Raw genomic sequence first — 13,210 nt, forward strand, 5'->3', positions numbered from 1 at the left:
ATAAATTACAGCTATTCCTTTCAGAATCAAAAGCATCTTATCTTTTTGGATCATTCATCAAATTAGCATGCAAAAGGAAAGCTGGATTTGTTTCAGTATCCTTCAGTTCCTTCCATATTCTTTTAAATGGAGTTTTCTTGATACTACAATCAAAAATCTTTATTTTTGTATTAAAAAAATACTGTATTAGTTCAATGGCTATCAAATGCATTAGATAATCCTATTATCTTGGAACTTTCTATACAGCAATATACTTTCAGTGTGCACGTACTTGTCTATCAGACAAAACTCTTCTTCTCACTGCAAAATAATGAAGGCTTCGATATTCAGGGAAAAACAGCTTAGTTGTACTAATCATTTCTAAATCATATCACTGAAATTAAGATTTAACTAAAACACAGATGATAAGATTACTCTTATCCATATTAACATACTTAAATTCAACACATTTTTGAATTCAGCTGTGAAGATGAACAGCATCTATGGAAAAACTCCCTTTTTACTAATGTTATTAAAATTCTGGGAAGTGATACAACTAACAAGTTACTTCCCTTTCCCAATTCCCATATTCTTACATATTCAGACCAGTATTAGCAACTTGTTGTTCTTCTGCTCCAGGTGCCAGACAAGAAGCAGGGCACTGACAACTACCTGACAATATTTTTGCAGAGTCATTTATTAGCGATTTCATACTTAGCTAAATTTTTGTTTATATTAGCAATTTATTTATTTTGAAAGCCCTAAGCCGAACAACACTATGATAGTCATTACTAATGGTAGAGCCCCTTGCTCCCCTAACCCTCCGCTTCCCCTGTGGAGGTCTGTGCTCAGCCGCACCTCCGCCGTTCTCCAGCCTCAGATTTTGGTGAAAACAAATGCCTGACACCTAAATTACTACAACTAAGGGCCAAAACAATCAGAGTGGCCACCAGCCATGCCTGGCATTTGATTCTTGCGTGGCTCTCCCTCCATACGGGTGTAAAGCTCACAGGCAGATTAAAAACAAACCAACCGACCGACCCACAAAAACACCCTCCTATAAAGACTGGGTGTCAACAGCAGTCACCGGAACACGTATCAAGATTTCAGCACACTGTTTATATGGAGCATCATCAGCTTTATTTCCCTTCAACTGAGTCCACGGAGCAGCTATCCCTTTGGAAATCCCCCTCTGACGTGAGCACGGCATCACGCACTGCCACCGCCTAAACAGCGAACCATTGCCTGATGAACACCACCACCCAGCACAGGGATTTCGAAGTAGCTAGCTAGGATTATGAAGGATAAGGACAATGTTCAAGTAAAATATATCATCCCATCACAGAACATAATAGCAGAACCAGTATCTTAAATAAAAAACCCCAACAAACCCTTATTTGACTTAAATGAGCCCCTCTCCAGGATGGTAATGTGTTACGACGTAGTTGTAGGAGGGCTTGAAGCAAGAGGAAGAAATTCCGAAAATACAAATGAGGATGAATAAAAGATGCTGTGGTGGACTGGTGAGTAGAAGATTACTCTCAGGTCTTTGAAAAAGGCTTTTCTATTTTTCACCTGACCTAATCTTACGCAGGACACCTGCACTATTATCCATCTCCTCAAGTCTTACCTTAGACAGATTGTATCATTAGAAAACACAGAACACATATAAAGACCGTAGTTCCTCATGATGTTTAAATACATTCATTCTGTTGTCTAATTGATAATTTCTTTATTTCGTATTATCTGTGTCCAGGTGCCATCATGTTGGAGATCCACAGTGACAGCTCCTGGGGCGTAGAGAGCTTGCAGCCCAGGCAGGAGGAGTCACCCTGTGCTTCTCCACCTCTCCCCAAGCTATCCTCTGCATTTCCCATACATGGGAAAGAGAAAGTAAAGTGCACAGCACCAGTCATATGGAGATCAAATACAGAGGTCATCTGGCAAGATTAGAAGCACATTAGCAGGGTCAAAGTCCTGGAAAAATATCCAGGACTATGTCACCAGGGGGACCTCACCAGAAGTCCCTTTCCACACCCACTCCCATTCCCGCAAATGAAGTGATGTCCTTACTTGTTGTTGTTGTTGGTTTTGGCAATTCTGTTCCATTGGGTGGTAAAGCTTGCGCAAACACAAAGCTAACACAGAGCAGCAGGAGCGAGCAGGAATGTTCCATCCTGGACCTAAAAGAAAACAAAAGCGAAAGATAAATTTTCAGGTCAAATTACTATTACATTTTTTCCTCAGGTCAGAACAAAGCTAAAAGAAAAAGCAATGTTTACTTTAGATAGGGAAAGTTTTAAAACTTGTTTTATATTCTCCCATTGCCCTATCACTTAACTTTCAGTTTTGATGCAGAAGGAAAAGGAAAATACCAGTTGCGCGCACTAAGAATTCATTAAGAATGTTTCAAATCCAAGAACAGGAAGATAACGCTCAGCCATCGTTCAAAGACGACGACAGAAAGCAGGCCAGAAAAGCTACTCTACATCAGTAAAACACAGCAGCTGAGGACACTGAGGCAAGGAGTCTGGAAGTCATTTCCATAGACGAGAAGAAAACTCATAAGTACCAGCAGCTTCTTAAGAATAAATGCAAATCTTGACAATAAAGGCAAAAATCACGTATTTTTGGTGGTTCCTGCCATAATTGCATGTATTATACCTTCTGCAAAGAGCACGAGTAGGAGCAGCGTGGGCTGCAGGGAGGGGACAGCAGCCCAAAACCCCAGCATGGCCGACCTTGTCTTAAGGGTCCCAGTGACTTTCCTCCACAAGCCCAATACTTCTACGGCGTGTAACTTCGACACACAATTTTGGCATCACAGATGCCTGGAGACCGAAACAAAGAGGAAAAGCTTTTCCCACCAAGCAGACCAGTAACAACCATAAAGTTTAAAGTACCTGTAACAAGCACTTCCCAGAATTTCTTTATCCCACCTTGATTTCCTATAGACATACATACGGTGCTTCACAGATACATTCCTTTGGAGAACACGTGTGCCACAGCTATGAGTCTGTGAGCTATAAAGCATTTCACCAAAGCCTTCCAAGCACAGAGAACTTCAGGTTTCGTGAGACCAGAAAATAATTTCCAATGTAGAGAAGGTGAGAGAAAAGGTGTGATGAGAACGCACTGCTGCTTTGAAAACTATAGAGAAATTCAAGGAAATTAATGGTTGTAGATAAATGAGTTGGTCTAGGAATACTCTAGTCCCTCTAATCAAGGCTTATGTGGAAAAAATAAATGTTGTTATTAATTTGCTGTACCTTTATCCAGTCCCTAATGAACATATTAATTATAAGAGGCTGCCATCTCAGCCATTAGCCAGTCTTGCTTGACTTAAAAATATTTTCTTTGGCGTAACGCACAAACATGACTTTCTGTATTTTACAAATGGCAGAACACATCCAGATGGTGGCTCTACATCCATTGCTAAAATTATAACCATTGTAATACTGCACAACAAAGCTCCCCGATGGTTCAGTATAATATATTTAATATTACAATTTCCACAGGATATTATATAGTACTGCATAATAACGGACAAAAAAATCCAGCAACTTGGCAGTCATTAGAATAACCATTAGAAAATCCTTCCTTTCAATGTAAAATGGGATAATCCACCAGAAATAATCTCTGGATAAGCTCGAATGTATAAAAAACTTCTGTAACAACAACTTTCACACCACCTTTTCGCCACTCTCACATGTGTTACTCAGAAGTGAACCTTATTCCCAGCCTCGCCGCTATACCCACGACTAAATCCAAACTCGGAACACACCTGGTATTCTTCAAAAAAAAAAGAGAAACAGACCTAAAAATTCATTCTCTCGTGCTTTGAAGGGATGTCAGCAGTAGCAAGGCTCTCGCCAAGCCGGGCACAGGAGCTGCCAGCCCGGGCGCTGCTCAGCAGAGGGCACCAGAAACTGCAGCTGCCTTAGGGAGCACACAGACCCTTAAAGGAAGGGCATCAAGTAAGCTCATCTGGTATTACAGCTCATTATTTGTTTTCTTTTTCAAGGCCCTGTGAGATACAGAGCAGCCCTTCCGCCCCCTGAAAGCATTTAAAGCACGCTCAGTTTGCCAAGGTAACCCCCTTCCAGAAGGGATTGCAGGATGCTTTCTATCCATTGCCCTTAGGATGCTATTTTAAATTCTTCCAAGTGTTACGAGGATACAGGAGTAAGAAAAGAATGAACATGAAAGTAAAAAGAAAAAATATATTTTTTGAGAAAAAAAATAATGTATAAAACTTTTCTTACACGGGACCACACACTTAATAGCACTTCTTTATTCTTGCTCCCTTTCTTACAGTTTGGAAGCTCAATGGATCTAGCTGATTTTTTCTCTAACGTAATGAGTGAAGAAAGAATAATAAGAAGTATTATTAGCATCAAACTTGATTGTCTTAAATGTTTTTTTTTTTTTCCCAGTCCAACTCCCTACTGACAGATTTACTCATTCAATTCCTTCTACTACTGTTTATAATCTAAGCAGACTAGATGTCTCACACTAACAGGCTCAGTCAACAGCCAGGTTAACCCTGAACTAGCCGTTCTTAGGATCAGACAACTAGTTATGCATAATAGCTTATTGCAAAACGTATCGGCGTTACCATCGCATGCAGACCTGCTCTGACAACTGCGACCCAGCTTTGTCAGCAGGAGACCCATCCTCTTACCCTGAAACACTCCAGCTTCGAGAAATCGCTTTAGCCAGGTCTAACTAGGTAAAATCAAAACCATTTACAGTTTTGTATGACAGTCACCGTAGTAAGGGCCCATATTGCTATCAACTATATGAAGTTTTATACCTAGGCTACTTGGGCTAGGTTAAACAAATACATCTTTTCAGTCTTGTCTATCCATTGTAACAGTTGAGTAAGAAGTTAATATTTAGGTGTTGTAGAAAAAAAAACCAGGCTGTATTTAAAAACAAAAACGAATTTAAGACAATCCCCTGTCCTAAAAACCTGCAAGTCATTGGGAATTTTTCTGTTCAGCAAAACAAACACCCTAAGTGGAATTTAGTGTAATTTTGGAAGCAACCCATATTATAAAAACCCAGTAAGGCTCCACTGTATTTAGCATTACATATAACCTTCCAAAATTTAACAATTTACAATTATAAAGCAATAGTACGCTGGAAGCTCACAACATGCAGCAGCAGTTTACGTAAACTGGAGGGAGGGGAAAGGAAGGAAGAGGATTTGGAAATCTGGAATAAAGCCAGAATAAAAGTGGAATCAATAGGGAAAGGGCTGGCAGTGCCAGGAACGAGGTGCTGAATGCTGCACTCCACCGACCCGAATGCTTTACACCCTCGGCAAAGGCTGCTTCAAGCCACTGGCCTTTCCAGCAATCAATTCCGGCAGCTGCAGCGAGCTGAACGATTTTACAGAGCAGCGCTGAGTTCACCGGCTCACCGTTAAAATACATCCAGCTCTTAAAGAAATGAAATAATTGACGTTGCTGGCAGGTTTCCAAGAGACTGGAAAGTGTAAGGAACATCAACGTTTCTCACAAAATTACTGTTTATGAGGGTTTCACAGACGCAAAAACCACGCCAGACATCTTGTATCTGTTCTCTTGAACGTGATAAAGTACAACTTGAGTATACAGTCGATGCCCCACAATTTATCAGAAATAAACACATCTACAAAGATTATGCAAATTCTGGGATCTCATTTTTGTCTGAAGCACTTCGCATTTCTGCTTGCTAAAGAAAGAAGGATTAAAACTTATAGCAAATTTAGGTGCCGCGGCACGGAGGCAGATGCAAGAGACTGAGCTTAGCACAACCAAACACTACGTACAACCAAGTAGTAAGTACTCCTCTTCAGACTGGGGTGGATGGGGAGGTGAGGAAGTTGCAATAACATAAAAACATTGTAAGCTTTACTGTATGTGTATATTTATGTACTTCACATACAGGATCTCAGCTATATAATTTTTTGAAACAAAAAAACCCACCACCATAGACACAGCAGCATTCTCCATCCTCAAGAAGGTACAATGTCATGATAGAGTCTGTTAAAAAAAAAAAAAAGTGAAAAATAATAACAACTCCTCTCCAGAGAGAACAGGCAGGCAGAAAAGCACTGCTGAACAAGAAAGGACAACCGCGTACTACAAAAGAAGCCTCTCGTTGATAAAATCGGAAAGGAAAAGATCCAGGTAGAGACATACACTGTCATTATTACACGGCTTTGCTGTAAGGCAACTGCTGCCCCGCCTGGAAAAAGAAATAGAAACTGCTTTCATAACCGTAGGGGGATACAATGCATTTTTATCTGCTTATATCCTACTACCTCCAGCCTTTATTTCCTGGATATGCATGGGTAAATGGCTCAGGCACTTAAACTTTAACTCCATGGACTAATATTTTTTTGTAGTGAAGGATTCTTAGCTATTTCTCATTATCTGAAGCCTTAAAAAGGTGCCAGAGATTCCTGTTACAACCACAGTTTTAAAAGTCTGCACTGGTATAGAGAAATGCTTCTATGTCCAACAGAGAACTTGATACCATGACCAAAAAAAAAAAAAAAAAAAAAAATTGCACAGCTAACTCAAGTCCTGCCAAGGAGGCAAAGGACTTGAAATCTAAATGTAATCCGATAAGGATCGGCTCAGACATCAGGGGAACACGTGAAGCCTGTGCACAGCAGCATCGGGATCGCTGCCACCGCTTCTCGCACAGCCCAAGGAGACGCCACGGGGGATGGCCCAGCTCCCCAAAACGTGAGAAAACCACATTATTTTCAGGGAGGTACTGGATTAGTACACATGCTTAATGTTTATTTTCGCTGCAGAACTGAATCCTCATCTGACCTGACAGCTTAAGAATAAAACCTGGGTTTTAAGAAAATATGCTAATAAAACCTGTGTCATGCCGCAAAACCTGTGGGACTTTTTTCAAGGAGCCTGATGCACAAGCTGCTTCAGAGGGGGTTAAATAGATACCCATGCCCTGCATCCTCCTAAAGCAGGAATAAAACAGCAAAACATCCCGTCTAATACAGAGGATGGTGGAGAGACTGTTGGGTTTTGGTTTTTTTTCCCCAGGCTTTAGTATCATGCAGCTCAGGTCATGCCCCAGATTTTTAGTGCTAAAAAAAGTAATATTCTAAAGTAAAGCACCATCAATTCAGGAAATATAATTAAAAATGAGAGGCATGAAAGCATTGTCACTGTAGGTTGACAAATGCGTTGGCACCTGGGATGCTGGCCAGACCAAGAGCAAGCGCCTACCCAAAAAGATTGATACTTTAAAACAAACAAAAAAACAAAAAAAAACCCAAAAAACCCAAACCAACTCCAAAAAGGGAAGGGGTAAAGCCACCCTCTCTCCTTGCTCTGCCTTTTCTCCGTTTGCTCTGCCTGCTTTTCACCCATAAACCCCAAACACAGTTGGTCCCGCTGAAGAGACTTAAGCCCCAGCGTCTGTTTTCTCCAGCCGGCCGGGGGGTTCCCCTACCTGGAGCAGGCGAGCCGGCGCGGTGGCATCCCCCCCCGGCCGGGAACCCCGGGCACCGGGAGCAGCTCTCATCTCCGTCGAGCTGACCGCAGCTACCTTCTCTTTCCTGAAGCCCTGGCATTCCCACCGCGTCTCTGCCGACCCACCTTAGCACACCAGGCAGCGCCGAGTTATAGTTTAACTGGAACAGCTCTTGCGTGACTTCATTTTTGGTTAGGACTTTATTGCACCATTATGTCATAAGGCGGGTAAGAAAGCATTACTGCAGCACTTCAAAGAAAATTATTCATTTGAATTATGTTTTTACAAAACAACTAGAAAAAGAAGTGCTCCTTTCCGTTCCAAAGCAACAGGGGGAAAGTGGGAGCTTGCATGAAGATGAGTTCAAGACACATGGCTGCAAGATAACTGAATAAACGGCAGAGGGTAGCGCCGAGTCCCGGCGGACCCTCCAACCAAAAGGCCAGGCTCTCCACTGTCGTCTCCACCTTGGCACCAGTCGGCATCAAAGCCTGCGGGGCAGCGGGACCTCAGGCTCCCACCCGGCACCCCACCACTCCACGGGGCATCAGCTGGCAACAGCTCTTTGGTGTTCCTCTCGTTTGGGGTAACCGTTCAATAACAATTTGTTACTTGGAGTCATACCTTAAGCTCCAAATCAAATTTCCAGAAGTTTGGTAGACGTTATGTGTTTTGACCCGCTTTAAAATTTAGGAGCTTTAGAAAAAAATGAATATATATGGTATCTTTCCCTTTTCTTTCTTTGAATCCCTGTAATTCTGGCTCAGAGACTTATGATGGCCTAGAATCCAGAGGCAAAAAGAAAAGAACTTGAGGTATTTGTTGAGATGTTTGCGCGCGCATTCAGTGCAGCTCGGCAAGCAGAAAGAAACTTGGGCAGGGACCTCTCTGCTTGAGAAATGTTCCTCGAAATTCAGCCGTGCGGTCTGCTGCACGGCCGTTCCTCAGAGGCCAGTTAGAAAACACCCCGTGATGAAAAGTTAAATTTCGTCATAAAAATGTATTTTTTATGGGACTGTCTACAGCACACTCACTGTTGGGTTTTTTTGTACATATAAATACAAGCTTTGTTTCTGACCTGTTCAGGAATAGCAAGAGAATTTAAGGGATAAATATCTAATATTTAAAATCATGTATAATTTAACATAACCGCTCACAAAATTATATCTGACAATTACAATTCGTCATGTATTCTGTGCAATAAAGATCATTTAAAGGAGATGGAAATAATTAGATTAAGAAAATACAAATTAGAATAATCACACGTTAAGAGACTGAGTGAGGCAAAGTACCAATTAACTGAATAAAATGAATTCCCATTTAGAATAATCAAGCTTGATAGACTGCCTTACTTGCTTAGTCTCTTAGTCTCTAATTCAGGTAGACAAATTATTACATTTGCTTTCATTTTCATGTAAGAGGCCAGCATATGCAGCACAGAGTACGTGCGTGACAAGAAGTTACAGCAGGGTTGAGAAATGACCATTTCTGATGGGCCAGAGGCCAGCTTCTCGGGTAAGCACGCTAGCAATCTGCGTGGCCCACGCATTCATGGACTACATGCAGCTTAATAAGGATTTATAGAGAAAATACGTTATCTGCTCAAAAAAGTTATGTTCAAAGATACATACCTGAATACAGACAAAAATTACCACTTTGGTAATAGTAATTTTTAAATTCTGCTGACCTAATACAGCTGGTCCTATCTGTCTTTCTCAGTATCATGAGCAAGTCTCAAAACCCAGTCTACCATGGCTAACACTAGTTCAAATCCATTTCAATTAGCAATGCTGAGATCTCTAGTGAATATAAATCACTGGTTGTCACCAGCAGATTAAGCACCGCATTAGCAGGTCTGCTCTGAAAAGGATTAAATGACAGTGTTGACAGTGGGGTTGACATGCCACCGTTACAAAGCGACATTTGCCACGTTAAAAATAGTGAGGAATTTTTCAATCAGTTGGATTCTACAAATGCACCCAGGACGCGGAGGCAGCAGCGTTGAGTATGATAGCGATCTGTTTTCTTCTGTTTGCTTGGGTTCTTTGGTACTATTGCTCACCAGGATTAGATTCAAAGCAGTTATGAAGATATGCTATGTGATAAATTGTATTAAAAAGAGGTTTGGTTTAGATGTGTTTCAAACCGGGAACATAATGAACTTTGACTGCAGCCTTAATTTTGGTAAAGTATACGTTTCCTGCTCGCGTATTACATATATGGCTTATCTGCAGCCCCATAGTTCTGGAAATGAAGAAAAAAAAAGAGAGATTTCTTTTCCATGACGCGCTGAGAGGCTTTCAAGGAAGCAATACAAAGGCTGTGAAGATTTTGGAACACCATACCTAAAACTACACAGGTTGGACTTGGAATAGTCAGCTTTCATATCACAAAAATTCAAAATTAGGAAAAGAGCACCCAATAAAAGAGAAGGAACTACAACTTCAGAGAGAGCGAGAGAGAGATGAAAATTATTTTCAAATTCAAAACTATATTTCCATGCCGCAATAAAAAAGGTCAGGATGATTAATAAATTCTCTCTCTCACAGATGTACATTTACTCTCAAATGCTTTTTAAAGAACTCTTTTACCAGTTTTTGCAGTTGTCTGACCAGCTTTTGCAGGAAACACCAGTCTCAGCAGGTGCCTTTCTGAAGTAGTCATAATCCACCTCCACTGCCTAGCGCTGAGACCAATATCGATTTAAACTGAGCTGGGGTAAGCCGGTCCACACTAACCAGAATAAATGAAATATAATTAATCAGGATGAAGCCAGCAAGCAAATTATAATGTATAAGATAGCCCCCCACCTGATGATGCAATGACTAACAGTATTTGTAGATGCAGCATTGTTTGCAGGTGTGATGAGGATCATTATGGATGTCTGTCTGTCAAGCCCAGACTGCTATAACCAGGAGCTATAGTTCCAAAGTCAATGCACCGAGGACACTACTTCACAACTTTCTTACCTGATGTACAGAAAAGTGTTGAAATATTCCTGAAAATTTAAACAAAATTCCTGTAGTTCCTTCAGTTATTAAAAAAAAAAAAAAAAAACGCAAATACCTATGTTAACTAAAAAAATCCCTTAATAATATATTTTTAAAAGATTCATACCTGTTATGTCATGAACTGAGGCCTCAATCATTAAGGAGGAAGTTAAAATAACTCCTATCTAAAGCTAAGCGTAAAGTCCCGTGATTCCAGTGTAATTCATTAAATGAGTCATGTTTTATTTAGGTGTTTACACAACTGCAAGAGGATTAATCCTAAATACAACCAATATAGCTGTAAAGCGCTCAATAATACGGCGGAGCAAAAAGGGCCCTCTTTGCAAAAGGTGCTTGACAAGTCACCGAGGCCATTCCCTCACCATAGGCTGGACTGACTACACCTACCCCGTTCTTCATGGCACTCTGAAGTGCGCATCCAAATCTCCAGTTCTTCAGCATCCCTCAAGCCCTGTATTCCAGTCCTTCACTTTTTTGCCTTTTTTTTTTTTTTTTAAATCTGTTCTCCCTGTGTAGAGTCCGCTCACTGCTCCTTCTCCCCCCACCCGGAAAGACGGATTACAAACTATACCCATTTGAGCTTCCTATGCTTGAAGACAGGCATCTCCCATTAATCATCTCTTCTGTAAACCCATTAACAGCAGCAATTCTTTCAGCCTCTCCAAACAGATCGCTTCTAAACCCCAGTAATTCTCATTACTCTCTTCTGGACTCTCTCAGCCCAAGATCCTTCCCAAAGCCCTGATGCTCTGGGTAAGGCCTCCTCAGCCCAAAATGCAGGGGTACGATCAGTTTGCTATCTCATAAGTTCATATATTTTACGCATTGTGGCATGGGAAGGGATCAGGCAGGTCCTTTCCTAAGTTCTCCTGTGGAGGCAAACTACTTCACCAACTCGCACGCTGCAGCTGATGACTCCTGCTTCAGACTTTGCGACTGCTCTGCATCTGCATGCCGTCCTCTCCACAGTGTTTCCCTAATTAGTCAAGATTGCTTTGAATGCCATTAATTCAATACTTCCCATGCAAGCCAAGCCATTAATAGACACAATACGTAATCCCATACAGGCTGCTGTGAAGGCCACACACCTGCACTCTTCAGGGTAGAGTTCTTCCAGTTAATAGCTGCTCTGAAAGCATCGGTTTCATCACATCCATCTTTTCCTAACATGCTTCTGAGAAAGCATCGTCTCTTTGAGACAGGGTCAAAACCCCACTACAACATCTACAGACTCTGCTGAAATCCATGAGGCATGTTACACTGTCACAGGAAAAAGCCTGATGCGACAGGACATGTCACTCCCTACGCATCTTTCCAACAGTTTCCAGTACTGATAGTTAATTGTTTCAGTATTTTTCCTGGAAACAGAGTTAAGCTGTGAAACCTCCAGCTCCTCCTCGTCTCCTTCCCAAAGTGGACTCACATAAAGCCCTCTGCCCGCTCACACAACGTCTCCTGGTCCCTGCGAGCTCCCAAACACAAACCTGGAGATCGCTCCAGCCTGTTCTCAGATGAGAATTTCACACAAGCCACCTAGTTTGAAAATAACCTAACTTCATCTGAATGCGAATTTGTCCTTCCCTTGTCGCAGCCCGAGTTCCCATCCCTGCACCCCCGTTGCGTTTAGTTGCCTGTTCCCCGCTTGTCCCCAGGCAGGGCAGGAGCCTGACGCACTGAGCATCCTCTGCCAGGGAGGAGAGCTAATCCACTGCTCTTCCATACGTTCTTTCTCACGTACCTTCAGCATTCACATCTGCAGCCCCTGAAGGACCATTTCTTTCAGCGACGCTTAAGCCCAACCACTCTCAGTCATCTCATGAAAGTACAGCTGTAAAGGAGCAGAACGACATCAACTCTGCAAAACCAGAAGTCTTTTCAGAAACCAGAAAATACACGAGAAGTTGATTCTTCTCTTTTTGGTCCCAGGGAGAGACGCTCTCCCTCGCCTCTTAACTGCAATGCCCAGTCCTGCCCTCAAACAGCAAACTGCAACTCTGGGGAGAGAGCTCCTCGCTGCAGTAACAACCTTGACCTGAAATGCCAGGTCTGAGCCCAAATTCCACCGCATGACAGCTTCAGCCGGAGCAGAAGAGGCAGAAACTGGAAACTAGAACAGCAAATCCTGGAGCTCGATGCCACCATCACTCCACCTGTACATGTCCCAGTGTCACCACCGCCATAACCTCATCTTACCCACCGTCCATGCTCAGCGTCACACGCCAGCCGCTGGCAGGTGACTCCATACGCAGGCGCGATTCTCGACCAACTACTTCCATGCAAAGCCCAAAAGCTGCTGTAAAAGTATTTCTTGGGCTAAAGGATATTTCTTGAGCTAAAGAAAGAGCTGAATTAGTTGCCTGCAGTATTTAAATTGCAGTATTTCTGCAGGCTCATCAGATAATCCTCTAATGTGAATCTCCATTGTATGACATTTTTACAGGAAGAACAAACTATCTTCAGTTTATTGCCGTTTTCTTACTTCTACCGTGCAGTTGGGCTTGGACTTATTCCCTTTTTTTACGACCACTTTCACCATTTCCTTCTTGCTAACGTACCCAGTTGCAGCAGCGGTTTCTGCAACGCAGGGCTGCGTGCATGAAAATTAAGAACTACGCCTTGCTCTTAGTCATTAGCAAAACGACTTATGGAAAGCTAGCAATATATGCTTTAGCTACTGCTGATGGCAGAACTTATGAAACAGTTAACAGAATTTTTCATAT

The 13,210-nt window shown here is 42.0% G+C and overlaps 1 protein-coding gene across 1 annotated transcript in view; it reads right to left on the reverse strand.

Moving 5' to 3' along the window:
* Positions 1-2,071, reverse strand: part of PTPRE (protein tyrosine phosphatase receptor type E) — a 38,591-nt gene extending 36,520 nt beyond the window's left edge. Inside the window, exon 1 of the mRNA XM_050898745.1 lies at positions 2,053-2,071. The gene's annotated coding sequence lies outside the window, so the exon portion shown is untranslated. The remainder of the gene's footprint in view (positions 1-2,052) is intronic.
* Positions 2,072-13,210: the final 11,139 nt, after the last annotated feature.

This window comes from Gymnogyps californianus, chromosome 6 (genome assembly GCF_018139145.2).
Source record: "Gymnogyps californianus isolate 813 chromosome 6, ASM1813914v2, whole genome shotgun sequence".
Taxonomy (NCBI): Eukaryota; Metazoa; Chordata; class Aves; order Accipitriformes; family Cathartidae; genus Gymnogyps; species Gymnogyps californianus.